This window comes from Corylus avellana, chromosome ca2 (assembly GCF_901000735.1).
Source record: "Corylus avellana chromosome ca2, CavTom2PMs-1.0".
NCBI lineage: Eukaryota > Viridiplantae > Streptophyta > Magnoliopsida > Fagales > Betulaceae > Corylus > Corylus avellana.
In genome coordinates this window covers 22,962,684-22,986,086 of record NC_081542.1, presented here as the reverse complement: position 1 = coordinate 22,986,086, position 23,403 = coordinate 22,962,684, and the positions used below count along the sequence as shown (strand labels likewise).

The 23,403-nt window shown below is 37.9% G+C and overlaps 1 long non-coding RNA gene across 1 annotated transcript; it reads left to right on the top strand.

Moving 5' to 3' along the window:
* The first annotated feature begins 5,733 nt into the window (after window positions 1-5,733).
* On the top strand, window positions 5,734-8,070 carry LOC132168649 (uncharacterized). Its single transcript, XR_009438902.1, has 3 exons — window positions 5,734-5,825; window positions 7,241-7,508; window positions 7,611-8,070. It is a non-coding gene; the product is annotated as an uncharacterized LOC132168649 (long non-coding RNA).
* The last annotated feature ends 15,333 nt before the right edge of the window (window positions 8,071-23,403 follow it).

Here is a 23,403-nt window from a genome sequence, read left to right as displayed (position 1 = left end):
TTGAAATAGCTTTTTAGAATAATAATAATAATAATAAAAATCTTAACTTCTAAGTTTTTTCCAAAATGCAATTTTGGGCCTTTTAGAGCAAAAAAAAAAAAAAAAAAAAAAATTGTTTTTTGCATGAAAGAGCTTTTTAATTATTAAAAAAATATCTTTTATTTTTGCAAAATCGCAATCTATTCATTGATATAACAATTAAATGAGGCAAATTTCTCCTCTAATACAATGCTAAAGATACAATTTGGAATATCCATAATCCAAACAATATCTATGACATATACAATAGTTTATCGGGCTGTTACAAGACAATATCTTTGAATATCACTATCCCAATCCGTTTTAGATCTACAGCAAATTTCGGCGAGTTACATCTCTAACCACTACCCGGTTAGTGGTTTATGGGCTTTTTCATTTTCGCTACAAGTGTATTTCCAAACGCAATCACATTTACTATCTCTACTATAGTGACAACTATTCTATATGCTTGAAAAACTCATGCACATCCGTCAATGATTTACTCTTTAAAAACAACAAAAGATATGGAAGACTTAATACCGTTACTCTTAAAGATTCCTACAAACAAAACTTTAGAGAATGACTAAACTTTCACCCCATCAATAGCTAATGAAATCAAATATAAAAAGATGACAAAACAAACCCAAAAACTAAACACAAAAGAAATAGAAAAGGAAAAATTACACTTTACCTCCAAAAGTTTGGAGCGATTTTTAATTTGACATCTAATGTTTTAATTTTTGCAATGCACCCTCAAAACTTTCAAATTTTTACAGTTTGACCAGTCCGTCAGTTAAAGCCATTTTGACTAATGGAACGGTGCACGTGACTCTTGGCCTTTTTTTTTTTTTTGTTTTTTTTCCAAAAGGCCCCATCCCAAACCCCTCTCTCACGCACGTCGGATCTGCCGTTGCTACGCCACCGGTAAGTTCTCTTCGTCTATCTCTCTCTCTCTCACCGGGAGCTCTGAGAAATAAGGCCAAGAGTGAAACAAAAAAGGCCAAGAGTGAGCTTCCATGTAAACAACTGAAGATCCGGCAGATCAGGCCAAGATCTTGAGCAGGGCCCCCCATCCCAAACAACTAAGCTTCCAAATCCGGCAGATCAAGCCAAGAGGGAAGTTATCGGTGCCGTTGACTCGCATCCCACAACCCAAGTTAGCTTCTATGTAAACAACTGAAGATAATTAGCCAGAGCTACGAAAGAGCCTTCCCCTGCAAATACAAAGATGAAAGTGGCGATGAATTCCGACAAGGTGGCTCTCATGGAGTCAAGGTGGGTGGCATCTTCAGTCAAATCGGCATGTGCAAGGTGGTTCTGGCGGTCTTCCTCTTCGTCTGACGACGAATCTCTCTTCATCTCCCTTTCGCTTTCCCAGAACCCACTGATCACGTGGCCAATTGACTGGCTGACAACGAACTCCAGCAAAGGAAAAAGCCTGTGCGTAAGATGTGAGTGGGGGCATTTTAAAGAAAAAAAAAAAAAAAGACAAAAGTGATCACGTGCAAGTTATGTAATTACTGTTCGTTAGTCAAAACAAATTTAACTAATGAATTGGTCAAATTAAAAAAAATTTAAAAGTTTGGAGGTGCATTATAAAAATTAAAATATTGAAAATCAAATTAAAAATTATTCCAAACTTTAAAAAGGATAAAATATACTTTACCCAATAAAAAAATTTATTTTTAAAAATTTATATTTACTTAATATCACAACAACCACGTTAATTAGTTTGTCACCAAACAAAGGATAGACTTGTGTGGACTTCTCAATTCACTTATGGCCTATGGCGGACGCATTTAGGGTCTATTTAGAACGGTCGAAATCACTGTGGAAATACATATACCCTCAAGAAAAAAAAAAAAAAAAAAAAAACGAACAATGGATTTAAATTTGTCAAACTTATGCAAAACCATTGGAATAAGTCTGACAAACCCCAGCACCCACCCCACCATTGGAACCGTCGAAATCAAGGTTTGCCAAACCTTGTTTAACAAACCCCAGCACACACCCCAATACCCAGGGCACTGTTTTTTGTTTGACTATTATGCTGTTGCCTACCTGCAGCCATTGGCGTGTGGGAGAACCCAATTGTCTGTAAAAGACAAAAATGCTCATATAACACAATAGAAAACAAATGAACTCTCATTTGCCTATTTTGAAGGGACAAAATAGGCATTGTCTACAATGATAAGAGGGTAAAATAGGAAATGTTGGCAATAAACCCAGTCACTGTCAGCGTGCAACAGTCTTTTCTTCAGACTGTCTTTGGTTCAATCACTTAAAGCGCTACAGTGCCGTGGAAGGTGAACAATGTAAAAGGGTTTAACAAACACCCCCTTAGAACCGTATGGTGACGTACAGCTTTTATTAACTCGAGAATTCCTACGAATTGATGCTTTCAAGGCCATCAGTGTTTTATGAGGTTGTTGTTATTTATTGGAAAAACTTAACTTTCACGATCTTAATTACGAAATTGAACAATTTCTGTCAATTATTCTATTTTATTAGATTTAAAAAAATATATATATCTATATTTTTTTTTTTTTTTTTTTTTTTTTTTTTTTTATAAAAGAAAAAATAGAAAATTATAAAAATCGAGGTGTTTTCGTATATATATATATATCTTGCAATATTTTTGCAAAAATTGACTGAAAATCCTAACATAATGGGATAATTGAAAGTTCGATATTTTTAATTGAGAGTTTTTAAAGTTTGAGAATAGTGTCAAAACCAGTGAAGGTTCAATAAGTTTTATGAAGTTTTTCCATATTTATTAGTTTGGTGTTACTCAAACTATTAAGCTCAAGTAATGATGTCTTCAAGGGGTAGTTCAATCGGCTGTAAACCACGCCTTATGAAGCGGAGATTACTAGTTCGAATCTCCCTCTCTCCCTTCTCTTGTGTGGACATGTCAAAAAAAAAAAAGTTAATTAATGCTCTACGTACCGGATCTGGCTTACAGGTTGTTATTTTAATAACAGCATGTATGCTGTAGTTTAGGCAACAGTCAAAATTAAAACTCATAGTTGCTTTATTTTTAAAAGCTTTTAATAAGAGAGATGAGAGAAAATGAACTCATAGTTGCTTTATTTTTAAAAGCTTTTAATAAGAGAGATGAGAGAAAATGAAGAGAGATTTTTAAAAGATTTAACCGTTACCTAAACTACAGCATACATGCTGTTATTAAAATAACAACCTGTAAGCCGAATCCTGCTCTATATACCTAGCCCGTATAGTATCAACTTCTATTTTCTAAGCCTTATGCGGCGTGATCTTCTCAACTAAAAAAATAAAAAAAACTCAAATTTTCATGTAAATGTTTGAAAACTTAGCAGCTTCAAATCAAATTGTTCGCTTGTACTTTTTTTTTAAAAAAAAAATGTTCTTTTGTGATGAACAACCTCGATATTTGGAAATTCAAATCCTTGAAATTGTAGAAACCCCAATTCCTTCTATTACGATCCATACACAGACTCAACAGGATCACATGATATGGAGGGGCAAGTTATCGTTTCAGCAGTTTATTTATTGTGTTGCGTGAGTTTGGGTCGCAATAGAAGAATGAACAATGAAATGTCTTCTATAAAAATAAAATGAAACGATAACTACTCGGCCTTCCATGTTATCCTGTTGATGAGCCTGTGTGTGGATCGCAATAGAAAAATGTACAATGAAACGATAACTACTGGGCCCTCCATGTTATCCTGTTGATGAGTCTGTGTGTGGATCACAATAGAAGAATGAACAATGAAACGATAACTACTAGGCCCTCCATGTTATCCTGTTGATGAGTCTGTGTGTGGATCACAATAGAAGAATGAACAATGAAACGATAACTACTAGCCCCTCCATGTTATCCTGTTGATGAGTCTATGTCTAGATCACAAAGCAAAATGTCTACTTTGAGGACCAACGGCAGAGGGAGAAGAAAAAATAAATGTAAAACTAAAAAACAAATGGTCAATTAGTGATTACTTGTTTGACATTTTTAGACTAAGAAATCAAATTATGTATAAAGGATAGATGAAACCATTATTTCAGGATTTCTAAAATCCAAACAAAGCAATCACATCCTCAACACTTGGAAATCCCAAACCCACTTCTTTTTCAGTATACGGTTATAATATTTAATGCAAAACCCAAAAAAAAAAGAAAAAAAAAAAGAAAAAAACAAAATTTACATTTAAATACTGATCATCATCAATAACTTCTTCTAATAGACTTGGAAATGAGATGTAGAACGACGAAGGATCCAAACATTTTAGTGGCAGTAGCTTTCACGGATCTACTTGGGAGGTGTTATTACCTTCTGATCTACTTGGCAGTTTGCATTGTACATTCTTCTATTGCGATCCAACCTGAGAACCTGAGATGGAGGAGCGTACATAAGCCTATGGGGGTCACCAGTGAGCACTCGCTGGGATGCCAAGAATGAGATGATTTCATGAAGGTCTCCAGCGAGGACGATGAGTTCCAAGAGGAAGTGATTGTAGCGTCCCACATTACCTAGGTATGGAGACGGAGATGTGCTTCTATGTATACTTACACCCTTCTTGACAATGTGTTTTAAAGTCGTGATGGTCATGATTTCATTATAACTCTGCAGTTAAGCCAACTTATGTGAGAGTAATAACAGGATAGGTCAACTCCTGTGAAGTTTGATTTAGGGGAGCCAAAAGTGAATTGGGTGAGGTATTACAAATCGCAATAGAAGAATGTACAATGAAACGATAACTACTGGGCCCTGTGCCTCTGTGTGGATCACAAAGCAAAATATCTACTTTGAGGACTAAGAGAATGTTAAATCATCACTTGTCTTAAAAACTTAAGCTGATAGTAAGAGATAAATTTAATCATTTAATCAAAACTTTAATACTCTCTGTCATGTGTGAGCTAAAATTCACTTTTAATATTTAATTGAAAATTGCATAGATGAAGGAGTCAATGTTCAAACCGAGGACCTTTGGCTTTGATACTATGTTAAATGACCACTTGTTCAAAAAGTTTAAGCTAATAGAAAGAGATAAATTTATTCATTTAATCAATAATTTAATAGGGAGAAAAAAAAATACTAATTTACTACGCAAATTTGGTAAAAGAAAACCTCATTAAAAAAATAAATAAATTGATAATCGTTGGGATTGTATTTGACAAATAGAGATTTTAAGTCAAAGAGGTTTATTTTATTTTATTTTATTTTTTTAACTTTTGTTGAAAGTGCGTTTTGACCATTTTTAAAGTAAAAAAATAAAAAAATAAAAAAAATCAAAGAAGTACTTTTAGAGTTTTTTACCAAAAATGTCAACTTTTTGTTTAATACAACTTTATAAGTACTAAAAAAAAACTTTTTAAACTCTTTACGATAATCGCAGACAAGGCTCTTTCCCATCATCCAATTCCAAATAGGTTCTTACCCATCTCGTGAGGTTGGTCATTTTATTTTAAATATATTAGGAAGCTTAATTGAAATGTAATATTATTTTCTGGATTAAAATGAAAAAGTAAGGTGTGATCGATTCGAATCTACCATCCTACGATGATCCACATGCAAAACGACAAAAGAGACAACAGACAAAGTCAATGGGATGGATGAAGTTTTTTATTCAATTTATTTATGCTTCTCATTAAATAATGTTGAAGATTGTTTTATAAATCCTGAACCATAAACAAACTTCATGTGATGTAAGTGTTGCTACAAGAGGTGCATTATTCCAATTGCAGAGCATTTTACAACATAAAAATGCCTTACAATTTTGCCAGGTTTCTCATGCTCCATAGTGGTGGAAAAGGTGAACCCTCTCCTAGTAAGTCACTAACCCTTCTGCATAGAATTGCATCATGAAGAACTCCTATTGTCTTCAGCAATATATCTATAACAGACATTATGCACTCAAGAATGCTAAATTAGATAGCAGAACTCACAGCCCTGTCAAATCACTCAAGACAGAAATGCTAGAAGGAATAGGCCCCTCAAGACCACTAGCTTGCATCTCTCTGTTAAGAACACAATTCCAATGGATTTAGTTTACACTTGAAAATTTCAGGTAGAAGAGATTTACATAGCATAGTAGTAAGTAAAAAAAAATCACATACAATTTCTGAAGTTGTTTCCAGCTTTGAAAGAAGTCAGGCATTCTTCCAGTGAAGTTGTTACTGCTAATCCTACTGCATATGAGCCAAATCGAAAAAAGATTGAGTGAAATAAAAAGTTGAATATTTTCAAGGAAAAATCTAAAGTTATTGCTTGTAAAGCAATGGAAAAGATTACAACCACTTCCAGTTCTTTTAATTTGGTCAGATTAGTAAGAGTGGCAGGCAACTCTCCCGTGAGATTGTTAGCATTAAGAATGCTGCAGTCACCAGATGAAAACTTAAGACTGGTTTGACTAACTTCAATGTTAAATTATTACTAAAATCATTGAGAATTTAAAAATGATTAATCAAATGTAATTTGGAAAAAAGAAAGGAGGAAGAAAGAAAGACTGACAGTCTTTCCAAGTCCACCAAGTTCCCAAGATCAGGAGGAACAGGTCCAGAAAACCGGTTGCTCTCTATGGTCCTAAAATAGAGTCCTTTAGGATTACAGCAGGGCTAAACCAAATGAAACCTCATAATAATTTAACAAAGAGATCCAGAGCATACAGAGCTTTAATAGTGGTAATCTTTCCCAAGTAATCAATACGTCTAGATAAGTTGTTTGCACTGATGGACCTGCACTTGATTCATTCTATTAGTAAAACAATTAGCTTTTACTTGCTGACCTTGGACATGAAACTTTAGTAAGTCATTTACAGATATTCCAACTATGTAGAAGCCCATTCTTTTGGTATTGTACTACTAAGGTAGTTCCTATTGAGATCCCTATCAACAAGAAAAAAAAGAAAAAAAAGTGAGCTGTTTGTACAGAAGCACCAAGTCTAATTGGAAGAAAAACAAATAATTGGAAGCTCTTACGTTTCCCTTAGGTAGGGTAGCTTCACCAATGCTGGTGGAAGTCTACCAGTAAGATCCTGCCCTTTAAGAAATCTGCATGTCAAAATTTCCTTAAAAAAATTACAAATTTCGTGGTAAAAACTTCATGGTAAGGTCCTAGATTAAATAGATGACTTAAAAAAACAAAACAAAACAAAACAACACAAAAAAGAAGATGCAGCTCCATTGTTACTCAACCAAGTTACACATCATATTCATACACTTAAGATTGAACTTCTCAATAAAGGAAGGGAGCGTACAAGCTACCTGTTGAGGCACAGTTTTCCTACTGGTGACGTGGCACACCTGCCGAGTCCGAGTCGACTAACACTCAAGAGCTTTGGCTGCACAAGAAGGGAAAAGAAAAGGATCGAAGAGACCGGGGGTGAACCGGCAGGGACATTCCGATGCCTAAGTCATAATTTGAAAGAGAGAGAGAGTATAAACAACAAAAGAAAGTTTAGGAGCTAAAGTTGCGCTTACCCAAATATGAAGAAATGATCCGTCTTTTATAGGTGATAAGCGCCGAATGTTGCACATTCGAGCCCCTTAATTTGCATATGTTAATTCCTTAACGTTGTTATTTGTTTGATTTTGTTTTGCTTTTGTGTTTTCAGGTGTTTAATAAAGATACAAGAAAATCATTGATTTTGGGCTCAAAATGCAATTCAAATACTGTAGCAGTACTGTAGCGGACACTGTAGCAAAGTTAATGTAGTACATTACTGTAGCTACAGTGCACTTGAGCTCACACATGCGCCAGAGGCAAAACAAACTCCGAAATTGAGAAGGAAAGTTTTTTTAGGTCTCCCAATCCGACTGGGTGACTAAATTACGATTTTTCTGGGATTCTTAGGGCTTGTAGGGTTCTCATAATCCCTATAAATAGGCTTCTAAGCATTGAGAAAAGGGAGACACCGCTTCCTAGAGCTAGAAATCAGAAAATTGTCTTTGGAGCTTAGAAGATCATGAGTGGCTAAACCCCTTCGTGGGGTGTTGATGTAACCCTATCCAAGCACAATGATTTGATTGTATTTAATTTCTAGATTTTCAATTTATGCATGTTGATTGTATAACTATGAGAATTGCTACCTTTTGATTATGTTCTTAATTATTAAAAGCAATTTTTCTTAAATTCCAAAATCAATATTTGTGAAATTCTTCTTTTGTCTTAGAAAGTATTTTACTTTTATTGAAATCGAATCATTCTTGTTTTTTGTGATTATGAGGATGATGGTTATACAATGGGTTTAATTGACATATGATCAATAGGATTTGATAGGCCATGCCTAGGGAAGACGGATTGTACTACACCCTAGTTTAGTGTAATTTAGGTAGACAGTCCATGCCAACCGAAGATGAGTTACACTTATTCATTGATTGTATGTATCCTGTTAAAGAATTTGAAAATTTATACCTAGGGAAGACGGGTCGTACTGCATCTTAGTGGTTAGGTGGACGATCCGTGCCAACCGAAGATAGATTATGCTTATTTTTTAATAAGGTAGTTTCTTGTTTATTTATAACATGCATAGAATGAATTTATGGGATTAATTATGATTAGCCATTGTTGTGCCGATAGAGGTGAAGTCAATACCCTACAATCTCTCTCTTATTTTAAATCTCTTTTATTTTCATGCACTTTAGTTTTAAAGAAAATCAAATCAAATAGCTTTTTTAATTAAGTTAATTTTAATCTTTTGAATTTGATAACAAAACCCCTGTAGTCCTTGAGGTTCGACACCCTCTCTATAGCCGTATCCTACAAAGATTCGTCCTATTGCGAGTGATAATTTTATAATTGATATTTTTTATTACAAAAAATACCACACATCAATTTTTGGCGCCGTTGCCGGGGACTGCTTAACGGTTTTATTGTCAAATTTTAAGGATTAATTTTAGCTTAATAATCTATTTTCCTGTTTTCCGTTGCTAACTTTAATTCTGTTTTTGTGTTTTATTTTTATTATTTTTATTATTTTATATTTTTAGAATTCTCAAGCAGGTCCATAGCTGCCCATCTCTGTGATTGCGATTGAGCGCAGCCCGCATGAGATCGAGCACACGTACGCATTCCACCTTTTGCGCCCGAGCCCTCCACTCCTCTACTCACACCCATCTTCGGCAGTATGCTCGAGCGTACCCTGCCGTGCAATTTAGCCCATTCGCAGTAGTCGGCATCCAAATTTCCAAGGCACTTAAGGGCCGTTTGTGAGTTTTTATTTTTATTTATTTTTATTTTTCTGTTGTTATTTTATGTTAATTGTATTAGTTTAGTTCATGTGGGGAGACATTCCAACACCCTATGGACCATGTTCATATTGCTATAGTCCTTATCATCATGTTAGAGATTGTCCTACAGCAAGACAATTTTCTAATTATTCTTATGAGCATATGAAACAGACCGTTCTCTAGACCAGGGAATGACCTTTATTTTGATCCTTATAACCCGGCATGGAGCCACCAGTCTAATCTCTCGTGGCAAGCTCAAGCTCTTGGGAATTATGCTCCACAACGTCATGAGTTGTACCATCAGGCATATCCTCAATTCAATGATCAATCCAATTATCCTCAATATCAGGCAACTCCACAACAGATATACCAAACCGAACCACCTCCTCCGATGGGTTCTGACTTTCAAGAAAAAATGTTAGATTCTCGAGAGAATTTTTAGAAAAGATGTCGAAACTTATGAACGAGATTAGAAGCGAGGTGAGGGAGATGAGTCAGACTGTGAACCTTCAACAGGAGATGGTGAACTCTCAATCTGAATCCATTGCCAAAATAGAAGCCTACGAAGAGGAGCCATCTCCCATCTATTGGCCTCCACAACAACAATATCAAGAGGAGCCATCTCCCATCTACTGGCCTTCACAACAACAATACTAAGAGGAGCCACCTCCGCTGTCAGATGCTTACTTTCAAAATACGGTGTTGAAGATTCTCAGTGAAGTAAAGGAGACGAATCAGATTGTGAAGTCTCAACAGGAACTTTATACCCCTCAATTCTTCGCCGCGATAGACGCCAAGATGGAAGCTCATGTTGAACAAATCATCAACCACCTCAATAGGATGGAAGAAGAAGAGTTTCAAAGTCAGCTGGTGGCCAATCCTGATGGACACTACATGGAGGAAGAAAGTACTTCTTGTCATGAGCAAGCTATCACCACACTGAGGAGTGGAGAGGTGGTCGAAAACCACATGGAAGAAAGGAAGGAGGAGCCAAAGGAGGAGAAAATTGAGGTCCCACAGGATCTACATCGGGAAAAAAACAAGGAAGCGAGCACTAAGGCTTCTTCACTATCACCTCCAATTCCCGAGATGCCATATGAGCCCCAAGCCCCTATTCTAGGTAATCTGAAATCTTCATTTTTAGGGACTGATGACACTATCCCGGTCATTATTTCTTATGACTTACTAAGAGGCCAGGAGGGTAGTCTGTTAGGGTAGTTAGACGAGCAAAAAGAGACCATCGAGGTAGAAAAACTCCCTAAGTATTCTCACTATCACCTCCAATTCATGATTCCTTTTCGGATGAGAAATTGTTTGGGAATACTTATAGGGATCTACCTTGAAATGCTGACATTTGGAATTACCCATTTGTGGGTAAAATTTATTCTCTTTGGTCCAAGAGAAGAAAAGATTGGTGCTTCAAATTTAAACTTAAGGGTCAGAGAATACTGTGCGAATCAAGGATGTGGATTCCGTTGACTTGGCAGATTCCATATATTTTGATTAGATGAGTCAGTTTCATAGGATCGAGTGCAGGCCCTGTGTACTTGAACCTCACTTCACCAGGATGATCTCTATCCAGGTTTATTTTATCTATTGTTGCTTCATTATTTGATTATATTTTTACAACAATGTGTGCACTTGATTGGTATTTGGTTGGAGTATCACTTTGTTTTGCAGGGACAAGTGTGCTTCAATTCAAGTTTGGGGGTGTGCAATGAGCCATGCTATTTCAAACAGTTCGTCCATCTCCCGGGTAAATTCTTTCCACATTATACACACATTGGGGACAATGTGTAATTTAAGTTTGGGGGTATAGTGGATACTTTACACACACTTTGTCCCAGTTTTATTTTATTTTTATTTGTGAAAAATCAAAAAGAAAAAAAATATATGCATGTTCATATTTGTCTTAAAATTTTGGTTGATCTTAAAAATTGTGATTCGATTTCATTGGTGAGCTTAAAATTTTGAACACATGATCTAATAACTGAATTTTTTTAGTTTGGTTACTTGCTTAGGACAGTTGAGAATTCACATGTTTGATCTAATCTTACACAAGCACATTAGCACATAATTTGTGTGGTATGACATATGAAGTCTGATGTGTGTGTTTCTATGTCTGGGTGAAACTGGATGATTTATTAGATGGATACTTTGGCATATACATATGTGAAAAAAAAGGAAAAAAAAAAAGAAAAGAAAAAAGAAATCATTGATAAGCTTTTCACTAAGTAACAGGGCCTCTTGCCTCAAAGCATTAAGTGTTCATGTCAAAAGGTGAAAAATTTTGATTTGATTGATGTCATGGTTAGTTTGGTTTCATAGCCTTTTTCACTCGAGTTACTAAGTCCTAGGGATGTCTCTACACCTAATGCCCTAAAACCATCTGGTTTGGGAGTCATTAACTTAACACCTGTTACATGGAAAGCTTAAGGGAACCAAACATTGCACAACGTGACGAAAAAAAAAAGAAAAGAAAAGAAAAGAAAAATATGCCATTGTTGTTCTTTCTAATAGGGATTTCAGTGAACTTTTAGATATGGAGACATTGCACATTAGAAATGCTTGGAAGCTTCATATTTATGTGCTAGTTCACCTTACATTGTTTCGAACTTATGATACCTTAGCATGTCTTGGTAAGTAACTAAATTTTAAAATTCAAGTCATTGTGAAGATGGAATTTATCTTTTTAAGCTTGTTAATGAATGAAAAATCATGGTTTTGAGTGATACCTTAAGTTTTGGATAACATGAACTCTTGCATGATATTTGTAGGTAACATTTCTGGAAAACCTTCATGAGACTTCACTCGTCCACTAGGGAATTCCTAGGGGTTTAAAAGGCTTGTTGCATACGCTAAATGCAATCGTACATTCCACGAAAGATGGACTTATCTTTTTGTTTTTCAGTTTATTTTCTGTTGTGTATTGCTAAGAGACTAGCAATATGTAAGTTTGGGGGTGTGATAAGCGCCGAATTTTGCACATTCAAGCCCCTTAATTTGCATATGTTAATTCCTTAGCGTTGTTATTTGTTTGATTTTGTTTTGTTTTTGTGTTTTCAAGTGTTTAATAAAGATACAAGAAAATCATTGATTTTGGGCTCAAAATGTAATTCAAATACTGTAGTAAGTACTGCAGCACGTTACTGTAGCTACAGTGCGCTCGAGCGCACACAGGCGCCAAAGGCAAAACAAACTCCGAAATTGAGATGGAAAGTTTTTCTAGGTCTCCCAATCCGACTGGGAGACTGAATTACGATTTTTCTGGGATTGTTAGGGCTTCTAGGGTTCTCATAATCCCTATAAATAGGCCTTTAAGCATTGAGAAAAGGGAGACACCGCTTCCTAGAGCTAGAAATCAGAAAATTGTCTTTGGAGCTTAGAAGATCATGAGCAGCTAAACCCCTTCGTGGGGTGTTGATGTAATCGTATCCAAGCACAATGGTTTGATTGTATTTAATTTCTAGATTTTCATTTTAAGCATGTTGATTGTATAACTATGAGAATTGCTACCTTTTGATTCTGTTCTTAATTATTAAATGCAATTTTTCTTAAATTCCAAAATCAATATTTGTGAAATTCTTCTCTTGTCTTAAAAAGTATTTTACTTTTATTGAAATCAAATCATTCTTGTTTTTTGTGATTATGAGGATGATGGTTATACAATGGATTTAATTGACATATGATCAATAAGATTTGATAGGCCATGCCTAGGGAAGACGAATTGTACTACACCCTAGTTTAGTGTAATTTTGGTAGACAGTCCGTACCAACCGAAGATAGGTTACACTTATTCATTGATTGTATGTATCCTGTTAAAGAATTTGATAATTTATACCTAGGGAAGACGGGTTGTACCGCATCTTAGTGGTTAGGTGGACGATCCGTGCGAACCGAAGATAGATTATGCTTATTCTTTAATAAAGTAGTTTCTTATTTATTTATAATATGCATAGAATGAATTTTTGGGATTAATTATGATTAGTCATTGTTGTGCGGATAGAGGTGAAGTCAATACCCTACAATCTCTCTCTTATTTTAAATATCTTTTATTTTCATGCACTTTAGTTTTAAAGAAAATCAAATCTAATATCTTTTTTAATTAAGTCAATTTTAATCTTTTAAATTTGATAACAAAATCCCTGCAGTCCTTGAGGTTCGACACCCTCTCTATAGCCGTATCTTACAAAGATTCATCATATTGCGAGTGGTAATTTTATAATTGATATTTTTGATCACAAAAAATACCACACATCAATAGGCATGAAGTGGTGGAAGTCTCCTAACCAATGACTTACTCTTCCCTTAGTTTTTGCAATGTAGTTGTTAACAAGGGATTTGAGTAGTTATCCCTACCAAGATCTTAGGGGATTAAGATCGTAGGAATTGGTGGTTACATGTATCACTTAATTTGAATATTTGTATGTGATTATTGGATGACATATCTTATTTGTATTTTAAATAGATATGATAGCTTTTTGTATGGATAAGGTCGCTTATCTATTAATAGCTATATCTCCTAAGGTATCCGAGTGATCCTTGTTACCGAATCCTATGTGTCTTGAGTTAGTCTCGGACTTAACGGTCTCGGCTTCAAAGGTCTCGGATCTGTAGGTCTCGGAAGCTGGGGATTTGGGACTGGTTACCCAAAACCTTACTGGGCTTGGACCTTTCCATGCTTAGATTGGGCCCGAGGGTTGCTGGGCATTTAATGGGTTGATCTATGATCCAACAGTTACCCCCAAATTTCCATGTCTGTATGACTACAGAAATTTCATGTTTGAAGGAATGGGTTTGTCTTCCGAGGCCCGTCTCTGCATGAAAATGTTCGAGACGACTAATGATCTTCTGAGTCTTGTCTCTGCATGAAAATGTCCGAGACGATTAAGGCGGGAAAATTTTCCAAAATTTTTTGAAATTTGAATTTCAAATTTTGGGTGGACAAATTTTTGAATTTCAAATTTTGGCAGGAAAATTTGAATTTCAAAATTTGAGGTGGCGTCGGTTGGTATTCTCGAGACTCCGTCGACTCATTAACTCAAGTACTTAAATGCCTCCACATGTCAGTTGCAGAGGCGCACCCCTTTCGGCGCATTTAATGCGCATGTTTCCAAGGCAAACCTTTATAAAAGGTGGTTTCTCCTCTTTTTCCTTCACTTTCTTTCTTTTTTGGTAAGAGCTTCTGCTTTTGAGTTTCCTTAGTTCTCTGATAGTTTTCTTCGTTCTCCAAGAGTTTTCTTCGTTCACTTTTTCTTTTTCTTTCTTTCCACAACCATGTCTGGTGACAAGGGATCGGGCTCAGATGGTCTCGGCAGTAATACTTACCCAGCCTGTTAGCAGCCAGAGTTAACCAAGGCTGATGAGGGCAGGATCTGGGAAGAACGTTTCATTCTCAAGTCAGTGAAGCTTTGGTTTGACGACGAATAGATGGGTGCCATTGTTCGTGCTGATGCGCATAAGTCTGCTTGATGAGACCATGTTTCGTGCTGGTTTCTGACTGCCCTTCTCAAGGGTAGTACGAGGGCTGCTGAGCCATGTAAACTTGGCTCTACATCAGATTGTGCCCAACGCATGAAGGTTGTTCTATGCCTGCCTCATGCTTTGGCCCATGGCTCTCGGACCAAGGTAGTTTCTCTCTGCACGAGAGTTTTTATGGGTATACCGGCTCCAAAAGAACCCAAAGTGTGAAGGCCTGTACAACTTCCAGTCTTGGGGAGGGAAGTTCATTCATATGGACGGCAAATATTCTAGCAACCACGGGTAGAAGAGTAAATACTTTTTTGCTATGGGTCAATGGGAGTTCTATCCCACTGAAGTTGCCGAAGGTCCGAGAGTGGCTTGGGAAACATGTGTTCCTGCGGGAAATGCGGCTAAAGAACCAATGCTTACTGACGATGAGCAGCGCCGTGTGAACAAAGTTTTGGCGTGGGCTCAGAAACATAAGAGTCTGATAAGCTACACCAGACTAATTAAGACGGCCTTGGAAGGAAAATGACTTGAAACCCTTGAGGGAGGTGCTGGCAAAACAAAGAAAAGACTGACTTCTAAACTTGTCCAGGACCCAAAGCTTGTCATCTTAGATCCTTCAGCAGCAAATACTCGAAGAGCTACCCCCCGAAAACCCATTCTTGACAAAGGCAAGAATAAGATGGTGGAGCTGCCGAAACAGAAGAATTTCCCACTTCTTACAAGTGAGCCTCTAAAAATAAGTGGGGGATCGGATCAACTTGCAGCTCGACAACTCCGAACCTCTAGGCCTCTAAAGATGGATACCAAGGCCAAAAAACCCAGCACTCCTCCTCCTCGAGTAGCCAGGATTTTGAAGTTGGTAGATGAGCCTTAGGAGCCCGAGGCTCCTCAACTGAAAAAGTGGAAATTGGTGAAGGCGGCGGAGGCAAAGGTACAGGATCAGTTTGCCAGCTTCTTGGCCGCTAGAAGGAGGACCGGTCCTAAGCCTGTGTTGAAACCTGCGGCAGAAGTAAAGGCCTTCCTCTCAAACGAGCACATCTCGGCGTTACCGTTGAATGCTACTCCCCTAGTCTCGGTTGGTGCTGTTGCCGGGACCACAATTCCCATCGAGTCCGAATCATTTCAACCCTTGGGCTCAAACATCCAACACATCTTGGATGAGATAGAGCTAGAGGAACACTCGGAGAGCTTCGTAGGGATGGTGCGTGAAAGGGCCGAGGAGCGGCGGGGGAAGGGCTACAGCCTCGGCCTTTATCTTCTATTGTTGAGGATGAGCCCATAGCTCAGGCTTCAAAACCTGCAAAGGCTCGGATGTCGACATCTTCCCGTGCCGAGAAGGCTTCTACTGTCGAGGCCTCGTCTTCTTTTGATTTGTTAATAAGGCCTCAAGGGGTGGATTGGACTATCGGCGGGCCCCTTGCGAAGTTTAGTGGTGATCTGAAGGGCAACCCTTTTCCAAGCCTTGGTGGATTTAATTCCCCACGAGAGCCTAACAATGAAACGTGACACATCTGCTCAAAGCATGACCGAGTAGATGATTTTCTTCCAACATTTTGTGAGTATATTACCTTTTTTTATTTATTTATTTTACATATATACTGATCAAATTTTGTTATTGAGCATCATGAAGTCGTTGGTCTTGTATTGCTACTTCCGAAAGGTAGCCACAGACTCAGCTACCGGGACAATTAGTCTCAAAGACAAGGTCTTTGAGCTAGAAGCCGAGAATGCCAAATTGAAAGAAACTGTGGCTAGGCAAGATGAGGAGCTGCTACTCTCGGGTCGACAATAGTCTATAATGCAAGCTAAAGCCTCCGAGACTGCTGCGGCTAGGGCAAGAGCTGAATCTAAGGCCAATGAGCTGTCAACTGAGATTGAAGGTCTCCGAGCTGAAGTGAACCAACTTCAGGAAGACAATTCTATCATGAGGGAGGATCTGAGCCAATTGGAGGAAACGCATGCGGAGGTCTCGGATCAGCTGAAATTGGCCCAGGCTGAGGTCACAAGTCAGAAAGCCTTAGTGGTGAAGGTGACTGAGGCCAAGGTTGTCGCCGAGGAGAAACTTAAATTCTTCAATGGCAAGCACATCCAGGTGAGGGCTCAGCTAAAGGAAGCCAAGACCCGAGTTGCCAATTATTTGTGCCAGTTGTCCTTTGCCTCATGGATTCGAAACTATGCCTAGGTTGACGAGCTTATTCTTGGCTTCGAAACCTTCCAAGCTTGGGCTAAAGATTTGACATGCACAATTGATCTTGACAAGGTGAAGATTGAAGACATCCCTTGTTCAGATGCAGCTATGGCGTAGTTGGTTAACCTTGGCCAAGAACAAATACCCGATGCAGCAGGCATAAAAATAATTTTTCTATGATCCCTTCACGGATCAACAATGCCAAGGTATTGAGATGTCCCTGGTAATGCAGAATCTGCCGAGGCTGACATTGCCGAGTCTACATCTACTGAGGCCCCTGATGTTGTTCCTGCTTTTGACCCCAAAGAGGGATAATGTATAATCCTTAAAGAATTTTTTGTATATATCTCAATTCTCTTAATGAAGTGAGTTTTGTATATTTTTTTGTTTAACTTCTTTGAAAAATATCGTAAGTCTAACATCAGGTCTCAGACTGATAACACTTTGGGTATAGTTTCAACACATAACACCCTTTGATAAAAGGAACCATAACTATGTTTGTCTAAGTTTGGTCTCGAGAAAGCTTTTTGGCTTTAGATTTTACTTAGATTTAACCATTGTTATTTTTCTCCGAGTTGGGTCTCGGGGGATCTCTTAGGTTTTTGACTTAACCCCAAATTTAACCATAATTATGTTTCTCCAAGTTGGGTCTCAGGAAATCTCTTAGGTTTTTGAGCTCTGGGTTATATTAAGCTTAGAGAGATCTTTTTCAGCTACGTCTGTTTAGGACTCGGAAAAGCCTCTTCTGCTGTACTTTCCGAGACTTATATTTTTGTTAGCAAAGTTTCTTCAGTTGCATTCATGAACTTTGAATGCTGCTTAACTCCGAGATATATTATTCATTGGAATGAAAATAACTACATGAAAAAGGAAATCACATATTACAACATCTTAGACATAGTACTTTTTAAGGTGCTTAGCATTCTATGGCCTCGGAAGAGCCTTACCTTTGGAATCTTCCAAGTGGTACGCTACTGCTCTTCTGTACTCAATCACCTTGTAGGGTCCTTCCCAGTTAGGAGCCAGCTTTCCCGCAGCTGGGTCCTTGGTCGCTAGCGTGACTCTACGTAGGACCATATCTTCAACTTACCTTTCTATTGAAATACCGAGCTACTCTTGCCTGGGATACTGACATAGTCACTTGGGTTTAATCTCGTTTCTCTTGTAGCAAGTCCAGGTGTAGTTGTAAGCCCTCGTTATTGGTCTTGGGCTGAAAGGTCTCTACACAATAGCTGCCCGAGCCTATCTCGGCTGGAATCACTGCCTCAGTCCCGAATGCCAAGGCATATGGTGTCTCCTCGGTTGCCGTTCTTTTGGTTGTCCGGTATGCCCACAATACTTCTGGAAGGTCTTTTGGCCAATCTCCTTTGCGATCGTCAAGTTTTTTCTTTAAGATTTTGAAGATTGTTTTGTTGGTGGCCGCTACTTGCCCGTTCGCTTGAGGGTGTCCTGGAGATGAGTAGTAATTCCTTACATGGAGTTTGGCACACCAATGTTGGAATGAGTCATAGTCGAATTGCTTGCCATTATCTGTAACGAATGCATGGGGAATGACGTACCGGCATATGACGCTCTTCCATAAAAACTGTTCTACCGCTTTGGTTGTGATATTCACTAAGGCTTTAACCTCTGCCCATGTGGTGAAATAATCCACAGCGACAACTGCAAAACGTACACCTCCTTGCCACGAGGCAACGGTCCCACTATGTTTACCCTCCATTGTGAGAAAGGCCAAGGTGAAGAGATGACACTTAGGTCTTTAGAGGGTTGGTGAGTAACATTAGTGAATCGTTGGCACTTATCACAATCTCTGACAAATTTTGCCTAGTCCCGATGTTGGGCCAATAGAAACCTACTCGGACAACTTTGTGCGCCAGTATTCTAGCTCCAGAATGGCTTCCGCAGATCCCTTCGTGGATCTCTCTAAGGATATAATTTCCTTCCTCTCTTGAAACACATTTGAGGAGTGGTAACATGAAACCCCTTTTGTAAAGAGTTCCATTTACCATTGTAAACCTTGCAACTCTTATCCTCAATCGAGTAGCCACCTTTCGATCTGAAGGAAGGACTCCCTTTTCCAGGTATTCCACTATTTTCATTTGCCAGTCGGGTATGGTCTTGGCTGTCGAGACCGACACTGTCTCGGCAATGGATGATTGTGGAAGAATTTGGATGGGTGTTTCATCTTCAGTCTTCCCATCTAATGTCAAAGCTGTTCAAGCCAGTCTGTCTGCTCTTTCATTCTCTGGCCTGAGGATTTTTACAATGCAGAACTTCTTGAATAAACTTTGCATCTCTTGCACCTTAAATAAGTATAACTTCATCTTTTCTCCCTTGGCTTCAAATTCACCTTGAATATGTCCGACGATGACTTGGGAATCACTTCGTACCTCCACAAATTTGGCTCCCATTTCACAAGCTAAACCGAGTCCTGCTAGAACTGCCTCATATTCGGACTCGTTATGTGTAGTTTTGAATTTTAACTTCAAAGAACTGCACAACTCTTCCCCATCAAGAGTAATCATCACTATTCCAGCTCCACTAGGCTTCTTCGTAGAGGACCCATCTACATAAATTACCCATGTCTCATCACTTGGGCAGCCAGTGACATCAAGCAAATTAATGAACTCTGCGAGAAAATCAGCCAGCGTTTGACCTTTGAGGGAATTCCAAGGGAGAAACTCAATGTCAAACTCTTCCAGCTCAATTGTCCAGTTAGCTAATCTTCCTTAACATTTTCTTCAAAAGGTACTCAGTCAAAACCCTTTTGGTATGAGCTTGGAAGTAAGGTCGGAGCTTTCGGGATGCTATGATCAAAGCGAAAGCCATTTTCTCCATCTGGGGATATCTTTCTTCGGCTCCCCTTAAAGCTTTGCTAATGAAGTATACGGGCCTCTGAATTCCTTCTTCTTCTCAGATTAACGCTGCACTGACAGTTGTTGGAGATACAGCTAAGTACAGATACAACACTTCTCCAGATATTGTCTAGCTCAGCAAAGGTGGACTCATCAGATACTTTTTTAGCTGTTCAAAGGCTTCTTCACATTCATCAGTCCATTCAAAAGCCTTTCTCAAGATCTTAAAAAATGGAAGACACTTATCGATTCATCGTGAGATGAACTGATTTAGTGTCGCGATCCTTCCAGTCAACTGTTGGAGCTGTTTCAGATTCTTCGAAAACTGCATATCTAGAACAGCTTGTATCTTCTCGGGGTTGGCTTCTATTCCTCTGCTCGACACCATATAATCAAGGAATTTCCCCGACGAGACTCCGAATGTACATTTTGAGGGTTGCATACTTCTCTTGCAAGTCAAGTGCATGGTTTCGTGGCAGCACACTTTTGACAAGCATGTCATTAACGTAGACTTCCATATTTCGTCCGATCTAGTCTTGGACCATTTTGTTAACCAGCCTATGGTATATTGCCCTTGCATTCTTCAAGCCGAAGGGCATGACTTTGTAACAGTACTGGCCTCGGTCAGTTATGAATGCAGTTTTCTCATGATCTTCTAGATGCATATAGATCTGGTTATAGCCAGAGAAAGCATCCAAGAAGCTGAGTAAGCCATACCCAGTTGTCGAGTCAACCAACGCATCGTTGCGGGATAATGGAAAGTTGTCTTTTGGACAAGCTTTATTGAGGTCAATGAAGTCTACGCACATCCTCCACTTCCCATTGGATTTTTTGACCAATGCTACATTGGCTAACCAATCGGGATAATGGACTTCCTCAATGAACCGAGCTCTAAGCAGCTTTTCTACTTCTTCAGCTATAGCCATATTCCGCTCAGGAGCGAATTTTCTTCTTTTTTGCTTTACCGGCTTCACACTCGGATCGACATTGAGTTAGTGGAGAATGTCTTCAGGACCGATTCCTGGCATATCATCATGAGTCCATGCGAAAACTTCCAGGTTCTGTCGAAGGAAGGTGACGAGACCCTCTCAGATCCTGGGACCGAGCTGCGTCCCGATCTTCAAAATTCTGCCTTCACCAACTACCACGTCTTCCAGTGGCTCAGCTGGCTCACCCTTTGACTCATTCTTGCCTTTACCATGATGTGCCAAATACTACCTAAATTAATAGATAATATTTAGTATGTTTTAATTCGCAAGTGCACAAGATCAAAACAATACTATAGTGCCGCAAGTATGAGGTCAATCCCACGAGGATTGTGATTTTGTTTTGAATTAATTAAAATATCAAATTGTCACAGATTTGATATTAAGAAAAATAAAAAGATATAAAGATAAAGTAAATGTAAAGGCAGGGCTTTGATATCCACCACTAATCATACTTAGATAATATAATAATATGTCAATGCTTTGATCATGTTATGCATATCTAATGTTTGTCAACTTAAGGGCATGGCGTATACTCCTTAAGCTATAGATTTCCCTAAGCAACGAGTTAGGCATGTCGTATACTCTAACTCTTTTCTTTTCTAAGGGATTTAGCATGGTGTATATTAAGTTGTTTCTTAGGAAATCATATACTCTATGAAAATCGACAAACACATGAGGCCTAGGGCATGGCATATACTCCTGGTTCCCCATGTTGATTAACCCAAGAATCGCGGTGAGGAACTAGGGCATGGCATTAATCAAGTTAAATACCAAATTGATTTAACTAACTAGTCCATACCACATGCATATGTTGATCAGGCACACACATATGAGGAATTCATGCAAGTAGGCATTAATCAAGTTAAATAGCACAACAAGATCATTACAAAGGCGCCAATATTGAAATATTAAATGAGCATAATTAGGGATTCAATCTAGCCCTCCTAAAGAGTTAGTTACACATAATGAAAATAAAACTAAAAAGAAAAGGGAAAGAAAGAACTGAAAACCGCTCCTAGAAGTAGCCTCCAATCCTCTCCCCAAATTGTGCCTCTTCCAAGGATGTTCCAAGGATGTTTTTAAGTGTGAGGCTTAGAGGTCTATTTATAGGGCTTAGGAGAGTCCTAGAAGTCCTAGTAATCCTAGGAATTTCGGAGATTTAAGTCCAAGTCCAATTAGGATAAAGAAAACCTAAGTCCAAATCGGAATAGGATTCGCCCAGAATTGTGGTCTTAAATTACGGCGTGGTTTTTGCCTTGCGGCGCTCCTAATTGGGAAAATGATATTTCACAATGATTTGTATAATTTGGAGTTAGCTTTCTAATGCCGCTTGAATCACCTCAATCAGATATCTTAGCTGAAAGTTATGGTCAAAATACCGAGAGGTATGCAGAATCCAATTTTGCCTCCAATCCGATTTGACTTCAAATTGAGAAATTCCGAATTAATCCTTTCCTTTATTTGATTAAACTTAACCATGATTGGCTAAGCTTAACCATATCTTCTAGGTCTTCCCAATTTGCCTTTTAAGCTTGAAATTTTTCCAGAAACGCTTTCTTTTCTTTCAAAAGCCTATAAAACAAAGAAAATACAAAAAGGAAGTAAAATGGCATAAATTAACTAGAACTAAAGGATTAAAACATGTAAGTTAAGGACTAAAAATATGACTATTTTAGCACTTATATCATACCACCTACTGTACCAATTACAATAGGAGTCGGTGATGTGGTATTTTTGTGACCAAAAATATCAATTATAAAATTAGTACTCGCAATAGGACGAATCCCGTAGGATAGGGCTGTATTGAGGGTGTCGAACCTCAAGGACTGCAGGGGTTTTATTATCAAAATTCGAAAGATTAAAATTAACTTAATTAAAAGAAGTTTTGATTTTATTTGCTTTAAAACTAAAGTGCATGAAATAAAAGAGATTTAAAATAAGAGAGAGTGTATGGTATTGACTTCACCTCTATCCGCACAACAATGGCTAATCATAATTAATCCCAGAAATTCATTCTATGCATGTTATAAATAAACAAGAAACTACCTTATTAAATAATAAGCATAATCTATCTTCGGTTGGCACGGATCGTCCACCTAACTACTAAGATGCAGTACGATCCGTCTTCCCTAGGTATAAATTATCAAATTCTTTAACATGATACATACAATCAATGAATAAGTGTAACCCATCTTCGGTTGGCACGGACTGTCTACCTGAATTATACTAAACTAGGGTGTAGTACAATTCGTCTTCCCTAGGCATGGCCTATCTAATCCTATTGATCATATGTCAATTAAACCCATTATATAACCATCATCCTCATAATCACAGAAAACAAGAATGATTTGAGATCAACAAAAGTAAAATACTTTCTAAGACAAGAGAAGAACCTCACAAATATTGATTTTGGAATTTAAGAACAATTGCATTTAATAATTAAGAATATAATCAAAAGGTAGCAATTCTCATAGTTATACAATCAACATGCATAAATTGAAAATTTAGAAATTAAATACAATCAAACCATTGTGCGTGGATAGGGTTACATCAACACCCCACGAAGGGGTTTAGCTGCTCATGATCTTCTAAGCTCCAAAGATAAATTTTTGATTTCTAGCTCTAGGACGTGATGTGTCTTTTTTCTCAATGCTTATAGGCCCATTTATAGGGA